General features: G+C 33.6%; 1 pseudogene; it reads left to right on the top strand.

The window, feature by feature from the left end:
* The first annotated feature begins 683 nt into the window (after positions 1–683).
* On the top strand, positions 684–15,218 carry LOC120172108 (annotated as a pseudogene).
* Positions 15,219–15,243: the final 25 nt, after the last annotated feature.

The raw sequence follows: 15,243 nt of genomic DNA, 5'->3' as shown, positions 1-15,243 counted from the left end.
GTCAAAACAAAATACAAGCACAACATATAAAATCAATTTAGACAAAAAAAGATTAATATACATTACTCGAGTATGCTACTCGTTTGCCTAAATCAAAACGAAAAAAAATAATGAATGTGAAACTCAATATCTGGTTCTGACAAATCAATTCAAATATCATATATCACATTAATATACATATATAGTTATATATTATGATTTATTAAAATGGGAGTAAACAAAAAATATTAACGTAATATCTTTTAAATATACAATGAATGGATATACAATTAGTGTAAGAAAAACATAGGACAAATTCAAAATTTATATAAAAATAATAATCAACTCATACGTAATTAAGGACTTTTTCATTTCATATTAACCATTCGTATAACATGCTCAGAATACAAATTATTACTAACCTATTTAAAATCACATACAGTAATACAATATATATGCAAAAACCAATTTACCTAAGTGATTAAATGAATTATTGTTATTTCTAGAGATTACAAGTTCGAACATCAACAACTACAGTTGAGTGATTAAGCGTTCATTGTTAAATGGTTAAGAGTCGATATTACTTTGTAATCACCATAACTTAACAAAAAATAATATATTATATATACTTTCCATCCCTATAAATGAGAATACCAAGTCTGAACATAGTATCATCATTCACCTCGAAGCTAAGGGATCTTGTTTGCTTTTCTTTTGGGGGGTCGGCATGGAAACAAAGCTTGTTTCTTGTGGAATTCGAGTCTCAAGTTTTCCAGAAAGTTATGTGAGACCTGAATCCGAGCGTCCCCGGTTGTTCGAAGTGTTGGAATGCGAAAACGTCCCGATCATCGACTTGGGGTGTGAGGACAGGAGCCATATCTTACAACAAATTTCTGCTGCCTGCATGAACTATAGTTTTTTTTCAGGTATGCTTGTAACACCTCAATTTAGAGGCTAAATTTTAGAAATTATAGAGTATTGAATTTAAGTGGTATTTTGGAAGAAATTAAGGATTAAAATGTAAAATCACAAAGTTGGCATATCATTTTAGGAAGTGTAGGAAATTCAGGGACCTAGTCCTGAATTTACCTATTTGTCTTATGTGTTGAATTATAAACTCTCTCCCCCGTGTAATCTGGTTTTTCCCAGATTGTTTTTCCCCATTTCTTTTTCCCCTGTCAACCCCCTTTTGAGCTCCAATTTCTCCACCATTCGGCCACCATTCATCGATCTAAAACCACCATTGTGTTCATTGTCGACCGGAGAACAAAACCCCTCAAACCTCTCGTCGTGAATTGTCATCGCTCGCTGTAAAATTCAACTCAAAGTTTTGAAGTCTTTAAACTCCACCGCCGTCAAAATCGTCGATTCGTTGCTCCGTTTTTGACCTCCCACACCATCGTGTTCCTTGCATCGTTTCGATTCTTCCAGTGTCCTTCTTGTCTCCGTCGTCGCCGGCGCGTGAGGGGTGAGAAAGTTAAAGTTTTCCGATGTTTCGAAATCGAGCTCTCCGCCGTTCAAAATTGTGAACCGAGCTTGGTAAGTGACTCAAAATCCCTTAAAATAATTTTAGAATTTTTTATGTAATTTTTAGGACGCCGTATGATGCCACATGCGCCCCCCCTGCGCGTGGGGAAGGTCCACGAGTGGTGGACAGCTTGTAATTGGCTGTCCGACCCAACCCGGTCCGACCCGCCTGCCTGACCCGATCTACCGTTTACCATTGACCATTGACTGTTGACCGTCGTTGACTGTTGACCGTTGATTTTGACCAAAAAGTCAAAATATTCAAAAAGTCATTTTTATGTTTTTCAACGTCTTGAGTCTAATTCCGAAGTCTGTTTCACCAAATTCGAACCCGGTAAGTTGTTTTTCACTGATTAATTACTCGATTCGATCCGTTTTTCGCAATTAAGCTCCGTTTTTATGAAATTTATGTTGTTATGTATTTAAGGATTTATTGGAAGTTGATTTCAAGATCAAGGGTATTCAAATAGAGTTTAAATTGTCAATCAGTATGACACGAAAATTGAGGTAATACATTACTACCTTTTCATGCTTTATAGAACACGTTGGTATTGGTAAATGCATGAATGAAAATGTTTGGTCTCATCTGTGTAGTTAATTAATTTCTACACTCGATTCGAATACGATAAAAATTCAGTATCTGAATATGACTTAGATGACTAATATAAGAAATTGGAGAACAGTTGAAATTAAATTAAGTTATGAGATTAAGTGATAAAGGAATCAACCTTGGATATGTAAATTATAATTATCCTTGTTAAGAGTTTTAATATTGAAATTATATGATTAAGAAATTACGAAAATGCCCTCGAGAGTTAAAAATAGTGTGAGTTGAACATGGATGAGAAAGTACTTAGAGGATTCGTACTTGACCCGATAAATTACAGATTTAATTATTAAGATCCTGTCTTTTGTATAGAAAATTCCTGATAACCTATTTGTAACATCTGAGAAGGCACTTGACCCAAAAATCTCCGAGTTAAGAGTAAATACCTGAAGAATAATTTATCGAGTGTGCTCTTTTGTCAGAATTATTCGAAAGGATTGTAATATATAATACGTTTGAATTAAGTAATAAGATCATATGGAAGGAAATGATTGAAATACAATGGATCTATAAAATGACCAAAATACCCCTAGAATTTAAAAGAACCAAGAATATCACCAATCCCAGGAGTGATTGGATATCCTCAAGCTCTGAAATGACTGAAATAACTTTAAGCACCAAAATAACCAAAATACCCTTATGGCATAAATACCACTTGAATGCTCGTTCGTCTCCTCAAGTTTCGATCGATGATAATTCTAGAAGTAGTCGGCTCAGCTCAATGCTAGAGAGTATTCGATATTAAAAAGTGGATATTCGTGAGATAAATCAATCATGAATACCAAAATGACTTTATTATATGACCAAAATAAACTGAATGGAAGTACAACATGTATCCGAAACTCAGAAGCGTCTGAATTACTCGAGAAGACTCTGAAGTAACTGGGATAGATTTGACTACTAAATGAACTAAATAACCTTAATGACTAAGAATTTAGTAAGTGATTGGATGAGTCTAGGAATATAAATGAACTTGCATGATGTACGGTCCCTATGGGTTAAGAACCAAGAATTAAATACGTCGACAATTCTTGATATTCTAGCATTGTGGAAAAGAAATAACGATTATTGGGATATCTGTTCGCTTCTTTAAGATATAGTCAATGATGATTCTGAAGATGATCTATGGACAAGAATTGTTGGTATTAAATAGTGAATATCCTTGAAGGGCAATGAATGGACTAGTCGATAGGCATCAGTTCTAGGAGTGTTCAGCTTGAGTTGTTCGATAATCTGATCGATTGACATGGATGGTAAGTGCCCTGAATCTTCGTTTCTCCTTTATCAGCTCAAATCACTCTGGTTATACCTGAACACTTTCCTGATGCACATGAAACATAGTGAGCTTCTCAAGTATCAACCTTAAATGTCTGATTAGATCGGTTAGTAATCGATTCTCTTCAATAGGACTTCGTTCCTGGAATCCAATCAAATTGCACAAGTTTCAGGTTATCCATACTAATAACTACAAAATGTCTCGGAAAATACTTGGATCCCCTAGTGTGTTCTATATGTACTACATGACGGTTTTATATGTTTTAAAATGAGTTTTCAATAAAGTATTGATTTACTGGTTTATGAACCATGGAAATATGATATGTGATCTCTTATTATGGTTTTCACCGAAAAATATGAATTTTTCCTGATTTATGGAATCATGGAAACTACTGGTTTATGAACTATGGTTTTATGTTTCACTGGTTATACTCGAATTGTTTTATTGGGATATTATATATGTAGACTGGAGGTACAACTCTGATCAATCTAGTAATTTCTTATGGACCTAAGGTCATCCTTGGGTAGGCTCTCAGGCCCCAAGGCACTCCCTTGGGTTAATCATGGAACTACTTATGGTGTACAGGTGGAAATTAGTTATATGATTTATTTCATGATTACGGCTATGACATATTACTGGATCACCATCCAAGTATTACGATTTATGGCTAAAACTGATTTCTATTGGATTTTTATATGGATAGGATTATGGAGTATGGAGGCACAACCCTGATCCAGCTGGTAAGACCTTACAGACCTAAGGATACCCTTGGGTAGGCCCACAGGCCCAAGGCATATCTTAGGTTGGCTCCCTTTGTTGTGTGCTTAGGGTAAGCCTCATGGACGCAGTTTTGGGGAACTGCATAATGAAGTTTGGTTGGAGGGTTCTGCTATGGTTTTAAAAGATTTATATCTTTTCACTGGTTTTGATTGGAACACACTAAACATCCTATTCAACCTCTTGAAAATGTGATACTATGAATGCTTCCTATGAACTGAGATCTTCATGGCTTTTACTCGATGAACTACCAGTAGAACCCCAGATTATTCCGAAAATCAATATATGTCTGATTCAATAAGGAAATTATATGGCTTTCCATTTATCGCATGTCATGTAGCAACAACTAGTAGTATTGTATTGCTGAGTGTTCTAAAGCTCACTCTATTACTCACTTTTTCAGGTTAAAAGAATCGTACCAGTGCATCTATCGACATCAGTAAGGGAGTTCTTCCGGTGTTGCTTACAGAGTATGGTACATGTGATTAGGGGGCATGTAGGTTGTATTTTGCTTTATATACGAGTATGAAAATCTGTTTTATTTTCTGAATACTGGTAAAATTTTCTTTTTTTATTTATAAATAATTTTGTATGCTTCCTTGTACTCTCTAAGCATTCGAATCAACTTTTCTTCTTCTAAGTGAGAGAGTTTGTTGGAAATGATCACCGAAATAGTTTTCTCTTCTCCTAAATATACATGCTTCAGATGATTTGAAAAAGGCTTCATTTCTAATTTGGGTGCATGCACAAGAGAATGAAGAAGCTTGGTGTGAGAAAGAGGTGACTCAATATAAGATACATCATACCTCATGGGTTTGAGTGATTCTAGTTCTTGGATTGTATCTTGCAAATCAAGATCCAACACAGACTTTTTAATGATTCCCTGCAATCCTTCAGAAGTGAAATTCATGTTGAGTGTATCTTTCAACTTGTCATCTTCATTTTGATCAAAAATTTCCTGTGCTAAAGGGTTAATAACATCCATGACAAAAACAGAGGACACATCACTAGGACATCTCATGGCATCATAAATATTGAATTTAATAATTTCACCATCAAATTCTATGGTAAGTGTACCATCATCTACATCAATTTTTGTCCTAGCTATTTTTCAAAAATGACATTTCTAACAAAATTGATGTTGATTTAGAAGAATCATCTTCTTGCATATCAAGCACATAAAAATCTGCAGGAAAAACTAATTCATTAACTTGCACCAAAACATCCTCTAAAACTCCATCAGGATATACATTAGATCTATAAGCAAGTTGAAGAATCACTCATGTTTCTTTCAAAGGACCAACATTTAGAGATAAATAAATAGAAAGAGGCATGATATTTATTGAGGCTCCTAGATCTAACATTTCTCTCCCAATTCTAACATTACCGAGTTTACAAGGGATAGTAAACATACCTGGATCTTTGCACTTGGGGGGTAGTTTTTCTGGAGGACAGTTGAAACATTCTCCCTCATACTTACCTTTTCATTACCCTTGAGCTTTCTCTTGATGGTGCACAATTCTTTAAGAACTTTAGCATATTGAGGTACTTGTTTAATTGCACCAAGTAAAGGAATATTTACCTCGATCTTACGAAATGTCTCAAGAATTTCTTCTCTTCTTCTTCTTTCTTGGACTTAGCGAATCTAGAGGGAAAAGGAGGATTTATGACAAATTCCTTCGGTTTTTTGCTTTTGAGTCCTTTAGGTTGGTCTTTCTGAGTTTGAGGAGCAATAACTTCCTTTTTAGTTTCTTCCTTTAAGGCTCTCCCATGTGCCAATGGACTAGGTTCCTTCAACTCCTTTCCACTTCTCAATGTGATTGCACTAACATTTTGTCTTGGATTAACAACGGTTTGTGAAGGTAACTTACCATGGGATTCTAACCGACTCATGGAAGATGCCAATTGACTCACTTGATTCTCCAAATTTTGTATGCATGTTATTGTCTCTTGCTGAAATTGTTGTGTATTAGTTGCAAGTGATTTGACAATTTCTTCTAGGGACATACCTGGCTTTGAAGAAGACTGCTCAGGTGGAAAACGCTGGAATTACGATGGTCTTGGTTCGTAGCTCAGGTTAGGATGATTCATCAATCCTGGATTATAGGTATTTAAGTAAGGATCATACTTTCTTTGTGGAGGATCGGGAAACCTTCCAACTACATTGGCGTACTTATGAGAATCATCTTGAAGTTTAGGGCACATGACATTTTGGTGACCGATCGCAACAAATATCCCACAAGCTTTCACTTGTTGCGTTTTTCCTACAACTAGTTGTTGAACAAGGGAGGTGAGATACGATAATTGATGTTCAAAGGAGGACGAACCTACCTCATTCACCCTTCTTAAAGATGTGTCTTGCCTAAAGCCAAATTGTTGTGAATTGGCTGCCATGATGGAGATTAGTTCCATAGCAACGTGAGGAGTCTTATTCACTATGGCACCGCCATTGGCTGCATCTATCATCTTCCTCTCCATGGGTAGTAGTCCCTCATAGAAATATTGGATGAGAAGTTGCTCAGAAATCCCATGTTGAGGGCAGCTGGCACACAGTTGTTTGAATCGTTCCCAATACTCGTGAAGGGTCTCAGTATCTTTTTATTTTATTCCACATATCTCCCTTCGAATGCCAACGGCTCTTGAAGAAGGAAAAAACTTATCAAAAAACATCCTCGTCATCTCAGCCCAAGTAGTTACAGAACCAGGGGGTAAATAGAAGAGCCAATCTTTAGCTCTATCGGCTAGCGAGAACGGAAAAACACGCATTTTTATCTGCTTTTCAGTCACTCCTTGTAGTCTCATACTTAAACATACCACATGGAATTCCTTCAAATGCTTATGAGGATCTTCATTCTCAAGTCCATGAAAAGTAGGCAACAAATGAATCAAATCAGATTTTAATTCAAAAGCTACCTCCAAAGCTGGGTAGTCAATGCAGAGCGGTTGTTGATTCACATTTGGTGCAGCCAACTCTCTTAGAGTTCTTTATTCGTTGGCCATTGTTCCTTCTATTTCAGAATCGCTGGATGAATCAACCAAGTTGAGTGCAGATTCTGATTTAGGGGATGAATAAGAAGAAGCTTGTCTGTTGCGTAATTTAGTTTCTTTTCTTAACCTGCGAGCGATCTTCTCAATTTCAGGATCGTATTGGAGTTCACCTGCACGAGAAGAACGGAGCATCAAAATACGTCTAAATGACACCAATCCCCGGCAACGGCGCCAAAAATTTGGTGGGTGTCGAATCTAATAAATAATAATACTTGCTTTTAGAATATAAATTTGTAGTAGCAGTAAGCAAGGTCGAATCCACAGGGATTGGGTAGACTTATTTTAATGAAAAGTAAAGCAAATAAAAGGGGTTTTAAAATCGAGAAGAAATCAAAAAGAAAAAGCATTTAAAATCTACCAAGAATTTAGAGAGATTAATATTAAGAAAATATCCAACTAAAGGTATAATTTCAGGATTGGTTCAGAGAATTGATCATAGATGCAATGATAAAATCTTCTACTCTCACTAACTTGGTTATGGTTATTGAGAAGCTCTAACAACCTGTCTCTCCTTAGTTTCTCGATAATCAAGAGAAGCTCTTTGATTATTTCCCTTGTTAAAGAACAACCCTAGACAAGCTCTTAAGATTTAATCCACCAACAACATTAACCACTAGAGGGACCACCAATTTTAGCCAACGAATACACAAGCTCGATTAATTTAGACTAAGTTATATATCTTCATAACATATTCAAAATCAACTATGTTACTTTACCACTAATATTAGAACGTTTAAACAATTACGGATTTAAAGTTCTAAATGGCAATTTATCAACTTGATAATTGAACAACAGGCCCTTTGCACAATCAATCAAGACAATAATTCTTAATAAAAACAGAAGATATATAAATAGAAAAGAAGTAAAAGAACAATGAAAATTATTTAGATCTCACAATCCTTGAAGAACCAAAACTTCAATTATCCTCCAGTTGGAACAAAAGTATTTAGCCACTCATAATTGAAAGGACACCAAAAGAAAAACTTAAAGAAAACCTAATGAAAACTTAATGAAAAACTGATGCCCTAGCTCCCCTTTTATAAGGATTTTCCTACTCTATATAAGGAAGTTTCTCTTAAAGAAAATCCCACAAAAACATGTGTTTTAAATGCCCTCATCTTTTTCTAAAGATAAGAATAATTCAAAAGAGACTTTCAGTCGTCATTAAACTCTTTTCTTTTGTAAATTTGTAACCATAATTTAGAGTTGTACGGACTGGTAAGGCATGCACACGCCTTAACTGAAGACTTCTTCTACGATAGCTGAGGATGAATAAGCCATGCCCACGCCTTATGCGAAAACCTCTTCTGGTCTTGCCAACTTCTTGAATTCCGATTTTTCCTCCATAATTTGGGGATTTTGTGAAGATCATGCTAATCATTAGAGTTTGAACTTGTTTAATCTAAATCTTCAACCTAATCCACAAAATGCGAAATATAATCAAAATCCATGATTTAAGCAATTTTAGTTATTCAAATATGAGGAAAATATTATAGAATATATGTCTAATATGCATCCTATCAAGTGTACATGTTTTAATAAAAGTTTTAAATTTTTCGAGATTTTTACGGTGGGTCGCTCAGGTGGCCCTAATGTGACACCCCAGATCAGATCTGGTTACCCTTATCGGTCTGAGGCGTTACAATGTTGCTACTGTATTTCTGAAATTCCTCTTTGATTGTTTTAGATTAACTGATTTCGTAATAAATATGTGACGAGGTAATCAATGAGTACCGAAAGAGGCGGTGGAAAGAATGTTACAAGTGACGCATGGGATGCCGGTGGAGGAGAAGATGAAGCTTTACTCAGATGACCCTTCAAAAACGATGAGACTTTCAACCAGTTTTAACGTGAGAAAGGAGAAAGTTCATAACTGGAAAGATTATCTACGTTCACATTGTTATCCTCTCCGCAAGTATGTTCCTGAGTGGGCTTCCAACCCTCCTTCCTTCAAGTAAACCTTTTTCTCTAAACTCTTTTAGTTTGACTATTTTCTAATTTTGCATGCAATCTGCATTAATTATTCTGACGGTGATGCAATGTATTTAATAATATATCGATTTGTTTTAACCGTTAATTGTATAGTAAAACACGTGCTGCAATTCATGGTTGTTGGCAAATGACAAGCTAATAATTAGGAAAATTTCACCATCTTCCACAACGAATTAACGTATAATTATAAATCAATTAAAAAAATATAAAAGTAAATTATTTAAACAAGAAAATATATTTATGGTTTTTTTAATTTAAGGAGTAGCATTTGATCCAATTATTGTTAAAAATATTTATGAAAAATAATTTAATTAATATTTTATTTTAAATAATTTATCTTTAAAATTTTTAAGTAGTTTATAATTATAAGTTGAGTCTTTTAAAATTTTAAATTTTATAAATTAGATTAATAGTGTTCAACAGTGATCAATGTTAGTGGTGTTCAGCAGAGCTCTCGAGTGTAGTATACTCATCCTAATAATTATATAAGATGTGCACCAATAATGATGTGCCAAAATAACCTCAGTGACCAAAAATCCCAGATAATATACGATTTTGACCAACTTTTTTTGGATTTGCGAAAATGACCAACAAAATCGCAATGCTATCTTTAATTCGCATTGCGATCTCCACTATCGCAAATTCGCATTGCATTTCGCGTTGCGATAGTTGAAAATCGCGTTGCGATTTTCCATTTCGCGTTGCGATAGTTGAAAATCGCGTTGCGATTTTCCATTTCGCGTTGCGATAGTTGAAAATCACGTTGCGATTTTCCATTTCGCGTTGCGATTTTCCATTTCGCGTTGCGATAGTTGAAAATCGCGTTGCGATTTTCCATGTCGTTGCGATTTTCCAAATTCGTTGCGATTTTCCAAATTCGTTGCGATAGTCTACAGTTGTTGTTGCGATAGTTTACAAATTCGTTGCGAAAATTCGTTGTGATAGTTAAAAAAAAAGATTTTGTTTCTTAAGAATGTTCTCTAAAAAGATAGTATCCGCGCGGACGTGTCGAAGACACGTATTACCACGACCACGACCACGACCACGACCACGACCACGACCACGACCACGACCACGACCACGACCACGACCCGACCCGAGAAGAGACGGACGGCGGCGGCGGCGGCGCGCGAGAGTCCCCCTTGTTCTCTATCACTCAACAAGGAAGTGGGAAAGCCAAGCCTTAAATACCATTCCCAATAGTATTTCCAATACTATGTGGGATTTGAGCATTACCAACACTTGTTCCTAATACTATGTGGGATTGAGCCTTAAATAGTGATATTATTTTTTGAATGTTTTGCTTAAAATTGCAATAATCGCGATTGATTGTAGATTGACTTTTAATTATGACATTTAATCGTATAATACTAATGCAATTGGTTGCTGATTCAGTTGTTTTAAGGTGCATGATTGTTAATTGTTTCCTGAATAATCACATTGTATTGGAAACAAGTGTTGGTAATACTCAATCCCACATAGTATTGGAAACACTATTGGGAATGGTATTTAAGGCTTGGCTTTCCCACTTCCTTGTTGAGTGATAGAGAACAAGGGGGACTCTCGCGCGCCACCGCCGCCGCCGTCCGTCTCGTCTCGTCTCGTGGTCGTGGTCGTGGTCGTGGTCGTGGTCGTGGTCGTGGTCGTGGTAATACGTGTCTTCGACACGTCCGCGCGGATACTATCTTTTTAGAGAAAATTCTTAAGAAACAAAATCTTTTTTTTAACTATCGCAACGAATTTGGAAAACGCAACGACAACTGTCGCAACGAAATGGAAAATCGCAATGCGATTTTCAACTATCGCAACGCGAAATGGAAAATCGCAACGCGATTTTCAACTATCGCAACGCGAAATGGAAAATCGTAACGCGATTTTCAACTATCGCAACGCGAAATGGAAAATCGCAACGCGATTTTCAACTATCGCAACGCGAAATGCAACGCGAATTTGCGATAGTGGAGATCGCAATGCGAATTTGCAAAATCGCAACGACAACTGTAGACTATCGCAACAACAACTGTAGACTATCGCAACGAATTTGGAAAATCGCAACGACAACTATAGGCTATCGCAACGCGAAATGAAAAATCGCAACGCGATTTTCAACTATCGCAACGCGAAATGCAACGCGAATTTGCGATAGTGGAGATCGCAATACGAATTAGAGATCGCATTGCGATTTTGTTGGTCATTTTCGCAAATCCAAAAAAAGTTGGTCAAAATCGTATATTATCTAGGATTTTTGGTCACTGAGGTTATTTTCTCTATTAAAATATGGTAGAATTCATAAATAGTCATTAAATTTATTAAAATGATTATATTTATCATTGAATTTTTAAAAGTTATAAAATAGACATCAAACTTAAGATTTTAATATAAAATAGGTAGTGACCTTGAAATATTGTTAAGGAGTAACATGACATGCTAAATTAATAGAAAATATCTTATTTGGTCCCTCTATAAATAAAATTTCATTTTGATATTTTTCTTGTTTAATAATTTTAAAAAGAAATTTTAAATTTTTAAAAAAAATATATGAAAAGATTTTATTTTTAAATTAAAAATTGTAATCTTTTTGAAAAAATTTCATTCATCAAATTGTTTTATAACCAATTATTTATTGATCATCATTGTATTTGTAATATTAAAAATTTATAATTTTTGGGATATGAAAAATTAAATTGTCAAACAATATAATTATTTTTTATTAAACGGTGTGATTCAAGCATTTGATTTTTGTTTAAGATTTTAAAAATATATGCAGAAAATTGTAATATCAAATTATTAAGAAAGATATATCCAAACTTAAATAAAAAAATAATAGTAAGAAAGATATATCCAAACTTAAATAAAAAAATAATAGAAACAATCTTTAACTTTTAATAATGCATAAGTAATTTATATGGTATAAGTTCAAAATTTATAATATGACACAAAAAGTAGTATTTAATTAATTTATATCTATTTTGTTTTCAATTCAATGAACATAATAAAAAATATTTTAATTAAATTTGAAAATAAAATGAAATTTTAGTTACAATTAAAGGGTTATCCTCATTTTCTATGAATTTAACATGTCACATCACCTCTTTAATGATAGATAAAATGGTGTTGCCCTCATTTTGTAACAAAATATAAAGTTTAATGTCCATTATATAACTTTTGAAAGTTTAGTGTCTAAAAAGATCATTTTTGATATAATTTAATATCCATCCATTTATGAATTTGCCTTATAAAACTAGTGTTGAATATCAATGTTTCCTATACATCAAAGGCCTCATTTGGTGTGGCTTCTTAAATGCACTTTTAGCTAAAAATTCCGTTTGATTGCAAATCAACGTCAAACAGGTAAAAAAATAAAAATATATTATGATGGAAATGGTGGTTTCAACCCAACCGTAAAAGCTAAGATTTATAGTTTTTTTCATTTTTAATTTTGACCCTTACCAATGCACGAGTTCCACTTAATTATACATTTACATTTTATTTTAATAATTTAATATTAACATCCTTAAAAACTAATTTATTACCAAATAATTTATTTTAATGACTTAAAAATAAATAAAATTCATGATTTATATATTAAAATTCACTATGTATTTATTTGTAATGTTCTTTTTGTCAAAAAAAAGAATTTAAAATATTATTTCTCAAATAATTTTATATTCACATGTTAAAAAGTATTGATAATATATTTTTTATTAATAAAATATTTCATTTATAAAAATATTATTAATGAGTTATCTTAAAATATTTTTATATTTTTATTATAATTTAAGTTGATATGTTTTATAAATCATAGTAGTAATAAGTGAAAATATAATTTAAATTCTATATTTTTAGTTTACAACATAACATATAAACATTTTATCTTTTCAAACTCATTTTGTAATAACAATCCCAAACAATTAATTTTTAAAATGTACTTTAAACGTTCTTTTATACCGCACTTTTAAAAGTTACTTTTTACAAGCCTTGTCAAACTATAATAAAAGTGAGTCTAAAAAGATAAAATGCACATTATAAATATTATGTTGTAAAATAAAAATATATAATTTAAATTATATTTACAGTTATTAATACTATGATACATAACCTTGAAATATAACAAAAATATAAAAAATTATTAAGTAATAAATTATTTTTTAAGGATGTTAATATTAAATTATTAAAATAAAATATAAATACATAATTGAGTGGAGCTCATACATTAGTAAGGGTAAAATTATAATTTGTTTCCTAATACAAAGTTAAAAATAAAAACACTACAAATAATAATTTTCAAGATTAGTTTGAAATAATTGTTTCCAACGTATTTTTTTACACGTTTAACATTAATTTTACAGTCAAGATTGTTGACGAAAACGGGTAAAGAAAACAAAAGAACACGAGAATTTTACAAGGTTGAGCAATGTGCTTACGTCCTCGGTGCCTAGGCGGCGCTAGAAGTTTTTTTATTCAATGATATTTTAGGTCTAGGTTACATCTCTATTTATAATAGAAAACCCTGGTACATAATCTCCTGTCCTCTTTACTGGTATATTTATGAGCCATACCTAACAAAGATAAATATTTAACTAAAAACTTTTAAAACCACATCAAACGAGACCAAAATCAATTTAGATATACTCACGTCTCCCTCCATTCTATTATAATTTTAATCAATTCAGTCCCATAATCATTTCATATATCTTATTGTTGAGAGGTAAGTTGAAGCATGAGAGTTAAAAGTCAAATAGTTAAGAGTTTTTGAATAATATATTATTTTTATTTGCTTATACTAATGAAAAATACTATTGTTTAATTTGTATCTGTCAAAATTAATTGACAGTTGATCATATTTATTAGGTCTACTAACTTAAAAATAATCATAATGATTTTACGGCTAACACCAGCATGAAAGTTCAATATAAAACTTTTTCAATCAAAACTAGGAATAGTAATGGGTCGGTTTAAGGTTGAGTTTTTAGTCAACCCGACCTCACCCGAAAATTATATATCCTTCATCCGATCTGACCTAACCCGAAAATATATTTCTTTCACTTGACTTCGATTCGATCCAGATTTTTAGAATACAAATTTAACCCCACCTGATATAAAATAATGACTTAATTAAAAATAATATTTTTTTAAAGAAATACATTATTATCCATTGGTTGGGTCGAATCACAGTTTTTTCATTCTCCATCTGAATCCGACCCGAAACCTTTTTTTAAATCCCAACCTTATCAAATCGGATTGAGTCGGAACCATTTAACCATCGGTTACGAATTTTAGTTCAACCGATGGAAAAGAAAGGAAAACATCATTTCTAATACATACATGCGGAATTTGTGTTGAATTGATAGGGACATTGTAAGTAATTACTGTGTACAAGTTCGAGAGCTTGGGTTTAAATTACAAGAGCTTAGGCCTGGAAAAAGATTACATAAACAACGTTCTAGGGGATCAAGGGCAGCATATGATAGGGAACTATTATCCAACATGTCCGGAACCGGAGCTGACCAATGGATTGCCTGGACATACTGACCAATGCTCTTACAATTTTACTCCATGAAGGACGAGTCGCGGGTCTTCAAGTGCTCAAAGATGGCAAATGGCTCTCTGTTAATCCCCACCCGACGCTTTTTGTCGTTAACATCGGTGATCAATTACAGGTATGCAGTTAAAAGCACTACTGCCTTTTTTTTTTCCTAGTCTATGATGTGAAGTTATTGATGATGAAAATCCTAAATATTGCAGGCATTGAGTAATGGGATGCACAAGAGTGTGTGGCATTGTGCGACTGTAAATGCCGATAAGGCAAGGATGTCGGTCGCCTCTTTTCTCTGCCCTTGCGACCATGCCTTGATCAGCCCTGCAAAAACTCACTGAAGATGGATGTGGAGGTGGAGCCGTACACAGTGATTTTACTTATGCTGAGTATTACAGTGAGTTCTGGAGCATGGACCTGGACAAAGAACATTATTTGGAACTTTTCAAGAACTAATTGCTCGACGCTCGGTCCTCCGGTACTAAACAATAAGGCAATGCG

This window comes from Hibiscus syriacus, unplaced genomic scaffold, assembly GCF_006381635.1.
Source record: "Hibiscus syriacus cultivar Baekdansim isolate YM2019G1 unplaced genomic scaffold, ASM638163v2 tig00111842_pilon, whole genome shotgun sequence".
In the NCBI taxonomy this organism is placed as follows: Eukaryota; Viridiplantae; Streptophyta; class Magnoliopsida; order Malvales; family Malvaceae; genus Hibiscus; species Hibiscus syriacus.
This window is presented reverse-complemented; position numbering and strand designations above follow the sequence as displayed.